Source organism: Lonchura striata, chromosome 10, assembly GCF_050655825.1.
Source record: "Lonchura striata isolate lonStrDom1 chromosome 10, ASM5065582v1, whole genome shotgun sequence".
In the NCBI taxonomy this organism is placed as follows: domain Eukaryota; kingdom Metazoa; phylum Chordata; class Aves; order Passeriformes; family Estrildidae; genus Lonchura; species Lonchura striata.
The window spans coordinates 16,743,709-16,755,729 of record NC_140712.1 but is presented as its reverse complement, the minus strand read 5'-3'; the positions used below and the strand labels follow the sequence as shown (position 1 = coordinate 16,755,729).

At 43.9% G+C, this 12,021-nt stretch overlaps 1 protein-coding gene and 1 pseudogene across 3 annotated transcripts in view; both read left to right on the top strand.

Annotated features, from left to right (window-relative positions):
• The window catches only part of CEMIP (cell migration inducing hyaluronidase 1), a 101,062-nt gene that overhangs the window by 1,436 nt on the left and 87,605 nt on the right, over positions 1 to 12,021 (top strand). The gene's annotated exons all lie outside the window — the stretch shown is intronic.
• Positions 1 to 12,021, top strand: part of LOC144246952 (uncharacterized) — a 50,261-nt pseudogene that overhangs the window by 7,605 nt on the left and 30,635 nt on the right. Inside the window, exons 3-13 of the transcript XR_014957541.1 lie at positions 98 to 658; positions 973 to 1,160; positions 1,492 to 1,660; positions 2,497 to 2,677; positions 6,894 to 6,968; positions 7,573 to 7,675; positions 8,662 to 8,754; positions 10,096 to 10,227; positions 10,338 to 10,373; positions 10,824 to 10,976; positions 11,295 to 11,471. The product of XR_014957541.1 is annotated as an uncharacterized LOC144246952 (transcript). The remainder of the gene's footprint in view (positions 1 to 97; positions 659 to 972; positions 1,161 to 1,491; positions 1,661 to 2,496; positions 2,678 to 6,893; positions 6,969 to 7,572; positions 7,676 to 8,661; positions 8,755 to 10,095; positions 10,228 to 10,337; positions 10,374 to 10,823; positions 10,977 to 11,294; positions 11,472 to 12,021) is intronic.

Here is a 12,021-nt window from a genome sequence, read left to right as displayed (position 1 = left end):
GCGGCGGTACCGGGGGATGCGGCGGGTACCGGGGGATGAGGTGGGTACCGGGGGATGAGGTGGGTACCGGGGAATGCGGTGGGTACCGGGGGATGAGGTGGGTACCGGGGGATGCGGTGGGTACCGGGGGATGAGGTGGGTACCGGGGGATGCGGCGGGTACCGGGGGATGCGGTGGATACCCGAGGGGATGCGGTGGGTACCTGGGGGTATGCGGTGGGTACCGGGGAATACAGTGGGTACCGGGAGATCCGGCGGGTACCGGGGGATGCAGTGGGTACCTGGGAATGCGGTGGGTACCGGGGAATACGGTGGGTACCGGAGGATGCAATGGGTACCGGGGGATGCGGTGGGTACCCGGGGGGAATATGCACTGGGCCACCCGTGCCAGAGGGAGGGGAGCTGTGCCATGCTGCACGCTCCCTCCTGCCCAAGTTCTCTGCAGGGTGGAGGGCTCGGTGTATCATCAGTTTGCTCCTTCCTTGTCTCCTTCAGGCAGTCCTGGCTGGGGATTTTCGGAGTGGATAAGCTTTCCAGAGCAGAAGATAAGCAGGAGTATAATGAGAATGGAGCAACGGGGTTAGCCATAGCCCAAAGAGATTTCCTCACATACGACGGCACCTGTTTTACTGTTACTGCTTTCAATGGATGGATAAAAGGTTCAGTCTTCCCTGAGAATTTATTCTGTTGCTTTGCTCTGCTTTTCCTGTGTGGCTGCTGTGAATCTGAACAGTGCAATGATAATTATGCCATAGTCTTTGGCTCCAGTGGATGTTGACCAAGCTAACAGAAGTATTCTCTAAAAATAATGTTTAGCTTTCTACAAAGCGATGGCACTAACATATTTAATGGCTAGAGAACTTCTATCATGCAAAGGATTATCTAGATCAAAATTAAATCAGTATGCTCTTCATCTAACTGCATGATCCTGCCACGTGCAGCTGTAAAAATAATTGATTGCTTCATTTTTCAGGCGTGCCTCATAGTGGATTTAAAGTGGAAATGTCCAGAGGAATAATTATTCATCTGATGGATGAGGTTACAAGTTGGTTACCTGGTGACCTGGTATCGCCACTGCCAGTACAGATTATTTTATGCATCGGCCTGAAAAGCTTAATCTCCTTCCTTGTCCAAGGAAAAACAGTCAAGTGAAAATTGATGGTATGAAATAGTTTTATCAGGGTACTAATTTGTGATAAATATTTACATTGTCTTGACTTTTACATTCTACATTTACTTGTCTTTTTAAGTAGATTTTGTCCCATAAACACAAGGGTGCATATGAGAGCTGAAGGCCCTAATTTTATTTTGGAGTTTGAAAGTTTTACCAGAGGCAGCAGTCCTTTGTAGCAGCCTCTGGGATGAGATACTAAAATCTGGCATGTCCCCAGACTTGGTGATTGTTTAAATGAAAGGTGTGCACTTGCTCAGAACAATTCAGTAAAAAAGATGCTGTGCTCATCCTGAATAATAAGTTTTCTGGTTTCCACAGGCAGCCAAATTTGTCTCCACATTAGAGAGTCATAGGTGGTGTTGATATGAAGCAGAAGTTGGTTTTCTGACCAGAAATATACTTATTTGAGGAGAAATGGAAGACTCCTGTTATGGACAATATCAACGCCAGTTTTTCTCTTTTTGATGCATTTGGAGGGCACATTAAAGTGAGTAATTTTTAATACATTTGCTTGTAGGTGGTTTCAGATAGTTCCTTTCCTGGTTTGTGAACAAGCAATATAAAGCATCAAATTACCATTTTGTGTGTGGGAAAAAGTATATTTGCCTATGAAAAAGGGGGAAATTTGTTAGCCTGTCTTGCAAAACTAGACTTGCAATGAGACATTTTCTTCATTATATCTCCCTTCGAGGGGGATTCCCTTCGAGGGGACTCTTTGGTAACATCGCTGTCAGTAGGGCCCATGCAAAATTACTCCATGAGATGTCACTGAAGGAATTGTGGTTCCTGCAGAGCAAACCTGCTGCCTCCCTGGCTCAGAGAAGTGCTGGGTCTCTCTCACCCTGTTGTGCTTTGCCTCCTCTTGGATGTCTCACATGTTCTGGGGGCAGCCTTGCTCTTGCAGGGGCTTTGTGTAAAGTTGCTCCTGCACCAGGCGGTGGAAACTGAGGAGCTGTGCAGGTCTGGGCTAAAATCACTCAGAGGAGAAGCTGCCAGGAAATCGAGCCTGGTGGCAAATGCTCTCCCCTTTCTGCAGTTGGCAGGAGCACCGTGTCTGTCACTGCTATTGCTAAACACTGCACATGCTGCTTGGCAGCTGCTGCTTGGCAGCACCGTGCCTGGAGCTGTGCAGCTGCTGGCACATGGCTCTGCAGGTCCTGAGCTGCTGTGGGTGGAAACAGGGAGCTCACACTTCCTCCCGAGACCATGTTTCACTCTGCAAAAATATTGCCTAATGAGAGAGAAAAAAAGCCCAAACCTGTTTTTCTTTTTGTGTGTGTTTCTATTGTAACTCCTTACCTGGATCTACATTTGTCTCAACAGATCCTAAGGAATTTTAGCTCTGTTCACATGTCAGGAGTGGAACTAAAAAGCATGGGGCAACAGATCCTGGGCATTTTCACCTGGATGAGGATGTGGATGAGAGAGGAGGATATGAACATCCAGTGCACCTCAATAACCTGACTATCACCACTACTTCTCAGGGGGGACTCGTGGCCTTCTGGTAGGACACATATTTTATTATAACAAGTTCAGTTCTTTGCATAGCCAGGACTAAACAGCAAGAGCCATCTGTGATGCAAAGAGATATCAGAATATTGGAATAAGGCATCATTTTCCTAAGAAATGTCCTGACTTTGCCTTTGTTTGAGTTAAGACTTTCCTCTGGTAGTGCAGCTGTTTGAAATAAATGTCAGGTTCTCAGCACAGCCTAATTATTATCAGATCAGATATAGTGTGATTAGATACAGGGAAATCTTTGCCACAGTAATTCTGGACAGTTTGTGATAAAGGGAACTTTCATTTAAAATTAAAGCAGTGAAGTATAAATGGAACTGACTGAAGCAATAGACCTTTAATTTGCAATGATAAAAAAGACAGGGCTTGCAAGTCACAGTAACATGAAATATATCCCAAAATGTTCTTGTGACAGAGGGAATGAAACATGAACAGAACAGACCCAAATGATCACTTCAGTGCCAGGAAAGTCCTCAGGAACTTGGCTTTGACCTAGATCCTCACAAGGGCATTCTGAACTTAACAAAAAAGGTCACAACAAAAGCCATACATATCCCAGCTGGAAAAGTGATTCCTGCTCCAGCCCCAACATGTCCAGTTGCTGTGTGCTCTGCAGGACCCTGAGTGGTATTTTGGTGTCTGTGAGCATTTCCTCCTTCACTGGGTGGATGCTCAGGCTGACACCCCCTGACCTCCTGTGTTCTTCCTGACAACTTTTTCTCAGTCCTGTAAGGACTGAAAAAGCTGTGTAAGACACAAAATAGAGATGTGCTCCATGTGTGAAAGGGCCCCCTGAAATAATTTATTCATGAAAATGCGATGCAGGACCTGTACAACACAGGAACACTCTTCATGTATCCTAAACTTGATTTGTATTGTTCAGGTCACTCAAAATTTTTATTGCCTTCTCATATTTGTGATTGTCTCTGTCTGTAGAGCCTAATTCTGTGTACAGAGTCAGGAGGTTTGTCCAATATGTGTGGATGTAGTTTAGCTTTCTTTCTTCCCTTTGGGTATTAAACCTCTGGAACTGAAGTAATGGGTCTGGGATGAAAAAAATAGCCTTATGTTAATAATGGTCCTTAGAAGAATGGTGTATGGTCTTGCTCTTTATCAGAAGAAAGTAAGTACTCAAGGGTTTATCTGCATGTGTGGAGTGCAATAGAGCAATTGATAATCCAAGTGAGAGCCAGCCCTGGCATATGACCCTGAGGGCTTTGAGTACTTGAATCAGTGAGAAGATTTTATAGCAAAGATTAAATATGAGATTCTTTGAAAGACTCATGTGGCTTTGATCTGTATTCATTAAAATGAAGAGTAGTTAAAATGTAATAAACAGCCTTCCTTTAAAAGAATTTAAAATAATTTGCAGTTCCAGAGAACAGCATGTGTATCAGAGCAAGGCAGTCAAAGAACAGGCACCTGCTTCAGCACCAGATAATGAAATTCCAGCCCAGAGGCAGAGTAAACCAGAGAGGAGGCTTCCCCCTCCCATCCTGAGGTTTTAGAGGATGTAATTCTAGATGTACATTGCTGGAGTGGTTTGTGCTGCACTGTGTGTGGGTCAGGCAGAGCTGTCTGCACTCCCCTTCTCCATCTGCTGCCCTGTGCCAGGCTCGTGCTGCTTTGCAAGCCAGCAGCAGCTTGGGTTCCTGGGGAGGCTGGGGCAGGCTGGGATGTGCCCAGAGCTGGGCACATGGCAGGCGTGTGCAGACTGTCATGCAGGGCATAAAGGTCACAAATATTGTGTTGCTGAACTATTTATAATTCAGTGTTCAGAGGTGTCTTAAGCATCTGGTGCTGGCCACAGCAGCAAGGCTGCAGCTTGGGCTGGGGACAGTGTTTCATGCTGGCACAAAGAATAAAGTGCTCCTGTGACAGTGCTGCATGTGGGTGCCTTTCCAGGCTTGGGTTTTCTATCAGTGATACACTGGAATTGATCAGTTATTGGGGTTTTGTTCTGATGGCATGGACCCTTATCTCTGATTGTAAATGTAAGTGATCTTTAAATCACATTAGTCCTGGTCACGAGGGTGATCACTACAGTTTTGTGTGTGCAACTTTTCAGGGCTGCCCCTGAAGCCTGCAGCTGAGACTAATCATATTAATTGAAGCTAAAATCTGGTTTTGGATACAAGTCTGGCTTTTCATGCAGCCTTCTGAAGCACAATTAGCCAAGCTGCAGCTAAATGCGGAAGAATGAAACTCTACAATTGAAATGCTGTTTAAAACAATGAGCAGTTTGTTGCTGCACTTTTCTGTCCAAAGCTGGTCTTCCATGGCCTCCTCAGCACAGCTTCTGCCCATCGTTTGAGGGGGGAAGCAGCCAGGCCTACTGATCTTGGCAGGTTGGCAGGGACACTTGCATTTTTGTCTAAATCCATTTCCTATTTGTGTTTCCAAGACTCAGCTGGACGGGATGGACATGACAGCTCAGTGGAATTGGCTGCTCAGTGTCAGTTCCCTGCTCCCCTCCCTGTGGCTCACTCCAAGGTGCTGTGCCCTTGTGTAGGGTCCCAGTGGATTTCCAACACTCATTCAGGGGGAAGCTGGGTACCTGTGTACCTCATTTTGTTGTGCCTTATTTTAAACTCTCTTTTGGACACCTCATTGAGGCAGAAACAAGAGCAGCAGATGACAAGTTTGAGGGATGGCTGCCAGGAAAACAATGAAATCCAGCAGAGCTATACCTATGGGGACCATACTGTTTGTGACTCCAGATGTTATGTACAGTTGCAGCCCATCAAGGGGAAATTACAGGATATGATTCCATGAAATGGATTTATTTCAAGTATCCCTCTGTATACAAAAATAACCAAGAAGGTTAATATTAATCTTGCAGTCTTGCACAGACATAACTGACGTCAACAGGAATTTTGTATGCCTGAAGAGGGACTATAAATGCTGACAGGGATCATTTGAGTACAAAGTTAAGGCTTCTGTAAGATTTAGTAACAAATAGCTGGTATTTTAACTGGCCTGATTTAGTATTTACATTTAAAAGAAGGATTTCTGAATTTATCTTCATAAGACTGTACATCAAAGGAAGCTTGTGCTAAGCCCTTTTGGTCAAATAAGGGTTTAATGCAATATCCCCGAGCATGTCAATTAATATTAATTAGACTGAAATAGTAAAGTACCACCTCTACTCAAGATGATCATTAAAGGAAAGAAGTGGCCCTGCACCTTCTGAGAATGGAGGAGAAAGAATAGGAATCTCGTTAATATAAATTACTTTGCATGGTGCATTTTAAAGAATATCTTATTTAATTTTGGGAATGCTGTAGTCATAAAAATTTCTAGATTAACCATGCTGGCTTGTTGGTTTATCATGCAAGACACACTTATCTTTATGCATCTTTATGTAGATATTTACTCTACGACACTGAATCAAATATTCTCTCTGAGAGCTGAGGGTATTTTTAAATACAATATTTTGCAATTTTCCCTTAATTATGCATGTAATCTTCCTCAGAGTAGTTCTGAGATCAGTCCACAGCCATGCACACTGCCTGTAGTTCCAGTCAGCTCCAGGACTGTTGGAGGCACCTCTCAGGGATAGAAGGTTTTAGCAGTGTTTTTATACATGATCTTTATTACTTATTTGCAAGGGATGTTATCCAATGAAGTAAGACAACAGATGGCATTAGATGCTTCTATAGTTATATCTGGTTTCTGTGTGTACTACTACTGATCTTCCCTCTGAAGAAAAACTCCTTACTGGGACAAACATCAACATTATATCTCCTTAATCTTCTTCTTAATGGGCCATTTGCAGCTTGCAAAGATATTTGGGTTGTTTTTTTCATGTAGAAGTTTTATAAATTCATAGAGAATCCCTAACTCCTACCATTGCCCCTAAAGTTTCAAAAAACAGACCAGAAGTTTCACTTTTGAGACATTTTCCAAAGCTTCTTAACTCAAAAAAACCTCTCAACCCTTGGATTTCCTTCAGCTGCACTGGACAGAGCATGGATTTTGTGTTAACGTTCACATATAATTTACAATAGGTTCAGCATGTGGCTCCATAAATGACCATGTCTGACATTACTAGATGGTTTATTTTCCTTAAAGAGTGTCATTAAAAGGTTGTGTGGAGTTTTAAAGTCAATAGGAGAGTTGTGGCTCAAGTCCAGGGCAGTGCTATGAAAATGTATCCCTTCCTGTTTGGTAACTGCTTAGGATCATTTTGATTTTGATTTTTCGGGGCTGTCAGCAAGTTCTGGATTGCAAATCCAAACAACAACTTAATAGAGAATGCAGTGGCTGGTGCTCAGGTAAAACCATTTAATGGCAGAACTATGCTTTGCCTCCACTTCCCAAACAAATATCCTGCACTTCTTTATCAATGTCAGGAGCAATAAGTTTTTAGTAAGACATAGAATTTGGATATGTATTTCTGCAACCTTTGTGTCTGTTAAGAACAAATGCCTACACTTCTCCATTGATTTCTCTTACAACTATGCCTCGAAATAGTGTGTGATATCTCTTAGAAAACATTTATTTTTATTAGTAGTTAATAGTTAAATGCTCAATAGAATTTTATATTTCTATATATGAATACATACTCTCTCCTTATTAGCTCTTATGTTTACCCAAAACATGTTTGTGTTTTATATACCTGTACAGACCTTACTGTTTTCTAATAAACCACCTGAATTTCACGCACAATAAATGCAAGTTTAGAACCCTTGTGTGTGCCCTGGGGACCTACTGTGCACGCCACAGGCTAAGCTGGGAGGTGTAGGAGTTATGGCCCCCAGGACCCACATGCTGGACTGGCTCAGGTCAGAAATCTGGCCAGCACAGTGGGAAAAGCTACACTCCCAAGGTATCACTGATTGCAGGGCCCCATTTTTCAGACCACCCTTTTTCTTTTAGGATGCTGGGACATGGTGCCTCATCCACTGGGTCCCCACCAGGCAGTGTGAGGAAGACACCCAGAGGGACAGGCTGAACACACCCCTGGCAGTGTTTCACCAGAGTCCACTCCAATTCCAAGGCACGTGATGGTTTCTATGTTTCTGTCAATATAACAGCGTGGCATTGACTGTGTGTGCTGCTCTGTGATGCTTGTGGTGGCTCACATTTTGCTAAAGGTCTTTTTAACACTGCATTAAGACACTTTTGGGGGCCCTGTTTGTTCTAATATGAAAGAGGGAGCTGAGAGGAGCAGAGGTCCCATTCCAGAAGCCTCAGCTGGGTGGCTGTGTTAGAGGGAATGTGCCCAGGCTATGAGTGCACCTACTCCAAGTGGGATTTAAGGAGAGACAGGCAGGACTCTCAGCACTGCTGTTGACCACAGTGATGCCAGGATGTAAGGGGATGAGGGAAAGTAATTTGTGCCAACGACTGCTCATCACCTCTGGAAAATAAGACCAAAAATTCAAGGGTAGTTCCAAGAAAAACACTTCCCCTCAAATATACTGTTGACATGAAAACATTACCTGTAAGACATAAAAAGCATTTTAAACTTATTTCTCAATATTCTAGCTAGAAATTGGATTTGTTCACTGTGCTTTGTATATTTTACATCTTGGTCCATGGCAGCTGCTGTTCTAGCCCAAAGCCTGTAAGTTGGCTGCAGCAGCTCATGTTCTCTTTTGACTGTCGGGGGACTCATCACTCGTTATTTAAAGCCTTAATTCTTAACAACACTCTTTTTCCAAAAAGTTATCAAGAGCTTGGCAGGGTCCCTTATTGCTTTCTGCGAGGGAGGGAGAGTGGGAGTTCAGAGCCTTGCTTTGGGTCAGGAGAGAGCCCCAGATGCTGATGCAGAACACATGGCAGGGCAGGCTCTGTCCTGGCTCCGGGCTGCATCCTGTGCTAATGTCACCCTGGCAGAGCCAGGAGACACCGAAAGGCAGGGACAGCCCTGGCTGCTGGAGCTCCTGTGCCTGCACGCACTGGCTGCCCACGGTCATTGATAAAATCTCAGCTCTTTGGTCCCAGTTGAGCGATCTGTTAAAGTAACTGGGGGCGTGTGCATTTCCAGGCTGGTTTGTTTATTGGAAAAGGAGTAAAGGCAGTGAGAGCTGAGTATCTCACTGTCAATAATGCCAGGTAAGCACACACTGCACGGCTCGGTGTTTTGGACAGTTGTACTGCATCTTGGCTTCTGCACTGCATTTAGCAGATCATTAATGCCTCATTATGGCTGGAGCATCTGAAAAAACCCACAAGCTTTCTCTGATGTGCAACTATTCCATAGCTATGCACTGGACTGTTTGTGTTATTGCTGGCCAAAAAGGACACCCGTGCACTTGGGGTTGTGAGGCCGAAACAGTGAAGCATGTGGAAGGGGATCCAGATCCCATTAGTGCATTAGTAGGTTTATAAACTCTAATATTTATTACTAATTGCTTAGAAGAACTTACATCTGAAAGGTGATGTAAGAGGCTGCTGAGATTGGTCTGGGATTAATGAAGAAAATAAATAGCCTCAAAGGTTTTTGTCATCTGCTTTGAAATGTCTGAGCTTCCTTTTGCAGAGTGTAAGCAGGTAAATTTAGGCCATTTTCTGCCTTGCTGCAGTCCTATGGGTCTGTGTGAGGAAGCTGAGAGAAATCACCTGCTGCTCCTGGCCAAGCCTTGGCTTTTTCTCTCCTCCATCATACCCTATCAATATAATGTTCCCATAAGTCTGAAAGGAGAGGATGACTGTGTGTCCCTTGTGACATTTCCCTGCCAGGGTCACCCCCTCAGGCACCAAGGAGACATGTTCCTTAGTTCTTCAGCTGGAAGAAGCAGGAGGTGGTGGTAGACTCAAAAATGCAATGGTCATTTTTGTCCCAGTCGTAGCACAAATCTACCGTTAACAGCCACTGTAGCAAGAAATAGCCTGTGAGTAATTTAGATGCACCCAGTTCCCAGGGAGAATATTTTTGCTTTTGACAGCTCCTCTTCCAGCAGCCACAGAGGCATTTTTGGGTTTGGTCTGTGCATGCAAGGAGAGCAGCTCCAATTAGTCTGCTAGCTTTGCTGAATGAGATTCCTGGAAGTCTAATTGATTTTCCAGAATCAACAGAGGGATTCTCAATGGGCCCTGTAAAGACATCTACAAAAGGATCTGAATGACTTGGGAAAAATGTTTTCTATGCCTCTAAATCACATTGAATCAAATTGAGGAGTAGCTGTGGGCTCATTGGTGTCTAGTGAGAAATCACCTGCTCACTTCACCTGGGCCAGAATTTCATCCTTATGAACGTTTCTTGTTTTCTGCTTTACACCAAAGCTCAGAAGTGAAATCAGGCTAATATCCTGACTCTGATTCAGGGCATATCACCTCTTTAGACCCACCATGCCAATAACTGGAAGACAAAAAAGATCTCCTGGGCACTACTGCCTCTGTTTGAAGTTGATTCCTGTGTCCCTTGTGCTGCATTAACTGAGATTCTTTCTTCAGGTTTTGCCCACATCAAGATGTTGTTCCTGAAAAGCCACGAGTTCCTGCCATGATTGATGGTCCTATTGCTCTTAAAAATAATGACCACAGGGCCTGGGCCAGGGATGGTGACATTATTCTCTGCAGCTCAGGGTAGCTTACTGTTATATCATTCCCCCCACAACAGGCATAAATAGGTCTGTAGGCCAAGTTCACTGCAGATATTCCTCATCATTTACACCATTGTGTTTCCTTTGTCCCAGGTTTTCAGACAATGGAATTGGACTCACTCTGGCAAGGTGATTTCTTAAAATGGGTCTTCTTCCCATTTTTTCCCCCAGTGTAACATGCTCAAGAATGGAAACGGAGACATTCCCCTGCTAATACAGGAGAAAAGCTTATATTTCCTCTCTTGACCACATCAAGTCTTCCCTGGGCAGCCATAAATACAAGGGGAAATTCAGCCTTTCATTCTTTTTGCCTCAGCATGCCTGGGGAATACATCAGAATTGCTGAATATTTCCTGCTGAACAGGAGGTCCTGGACAGGAGGTGCTGATGCTCAAGCACAAAGCTGCCTTGTCACTAACTTACTGCTTTCTAAACATTCTTTAGAGCAGGCTCTTATAGAGGTGCACACACCTTTTTCCAAATTAAGGACACAAATGTTACTGTGTCTGTGGTGTAATTAAAAGTGTTAATTAATTGGTGTGCTGTGCTTATATTTACGTGGTGTTTCTCTGCTTGCAGTGATGGGACTTTCCCAACAGACAATGGCTCCAGCCTGGAGGTTACATATTCCATTTTTGTTGGAGAAAGCAGCAACTTTGGCTCCCAGGGAGGCCAAAACAGCTACTGGGGAAAAGGGGCAAATGGAGAACGCAGAACACTGCCCAGAAACAAGTGAGTTATTCTTCTGCCATTTCTTCTTGGCGTTAGCTTAAGGTGGAAGAAAAGCCCCAGGAATTAATGTGGCTACCAGTGAGTAATTTATACCAGGTGCTTAAATTATTGTTCAGGCCAGAAAAAATAATCATGCAAATAAACTTACTCTTCAGGCCAACAGCTTGAGAGCATTCTTGACTGAATGTGTTTGATTTAGTTTTCTCTTTGGTTTATTAGTCAGTGGAGAATGGATGAGAGAATCTGACTTATGCCAAATGGCTCTTGTGTGGTGCTTCAGTGGTGCAGCATCAAGGTGTTTGTGTTTAAATCTCCTAGGACATTCCCTATCCATGGATTCCAGATTTATGATGGTCTATCAGGATGGCAAGATGCACTTTCAAGAAGTTCCCCCTGACTGTTGACAGATACTCAAGTGCCATCGGGTTTTTCATTATAAACTCCTGGCAGATCAGCCCTCAGAACAATGTGTCACAGATCCTGATGGAGAAAAGTGTAAGTGAGAGAAGCAGAAATGTTTGCTGTTAGATGTGATAGGTTTTGAAGTTTTTAGCAGTGGTGAGAGATCTATCCTAGAGCAAGATTCCCAAGCAGAGGTGTTTGTTACATTGGTGCATGCCTTCAACTAATTTTGAAACCCTTTTCTTCTTAGTAATGAAGGTTATTTATAAACAAGTAAAATTTGATATCTTCTGCCTGGGCAGACATACACAAAGAAATCTGCATTAGAGAAAGGTTTCACCTTGTAATCAGAACACTCAGAACACAGGTCTTAGGTGGTGCAGCACTGCCAGTTGCTGAGGACGTGGTAAGGACCTGGCCTCAGAGGTTGAGAGAGTCACACAGGAGATATCAGGAGCCAATAAGCTGCAAAACAATTCTACAGAAATAGCAAATGCACTGAGAAGCAAAGCCATGACCCAGTTTCTGAGATCAGCTGTGAAATTCCTGTTCACAACAGGGACTTCCCTTGCGCTGTGACAACAGAATGGGGCTCTGTATCTCTGCCTTGGCAGAAGCTGAAGAATGCTGAGCAATTCCAGTC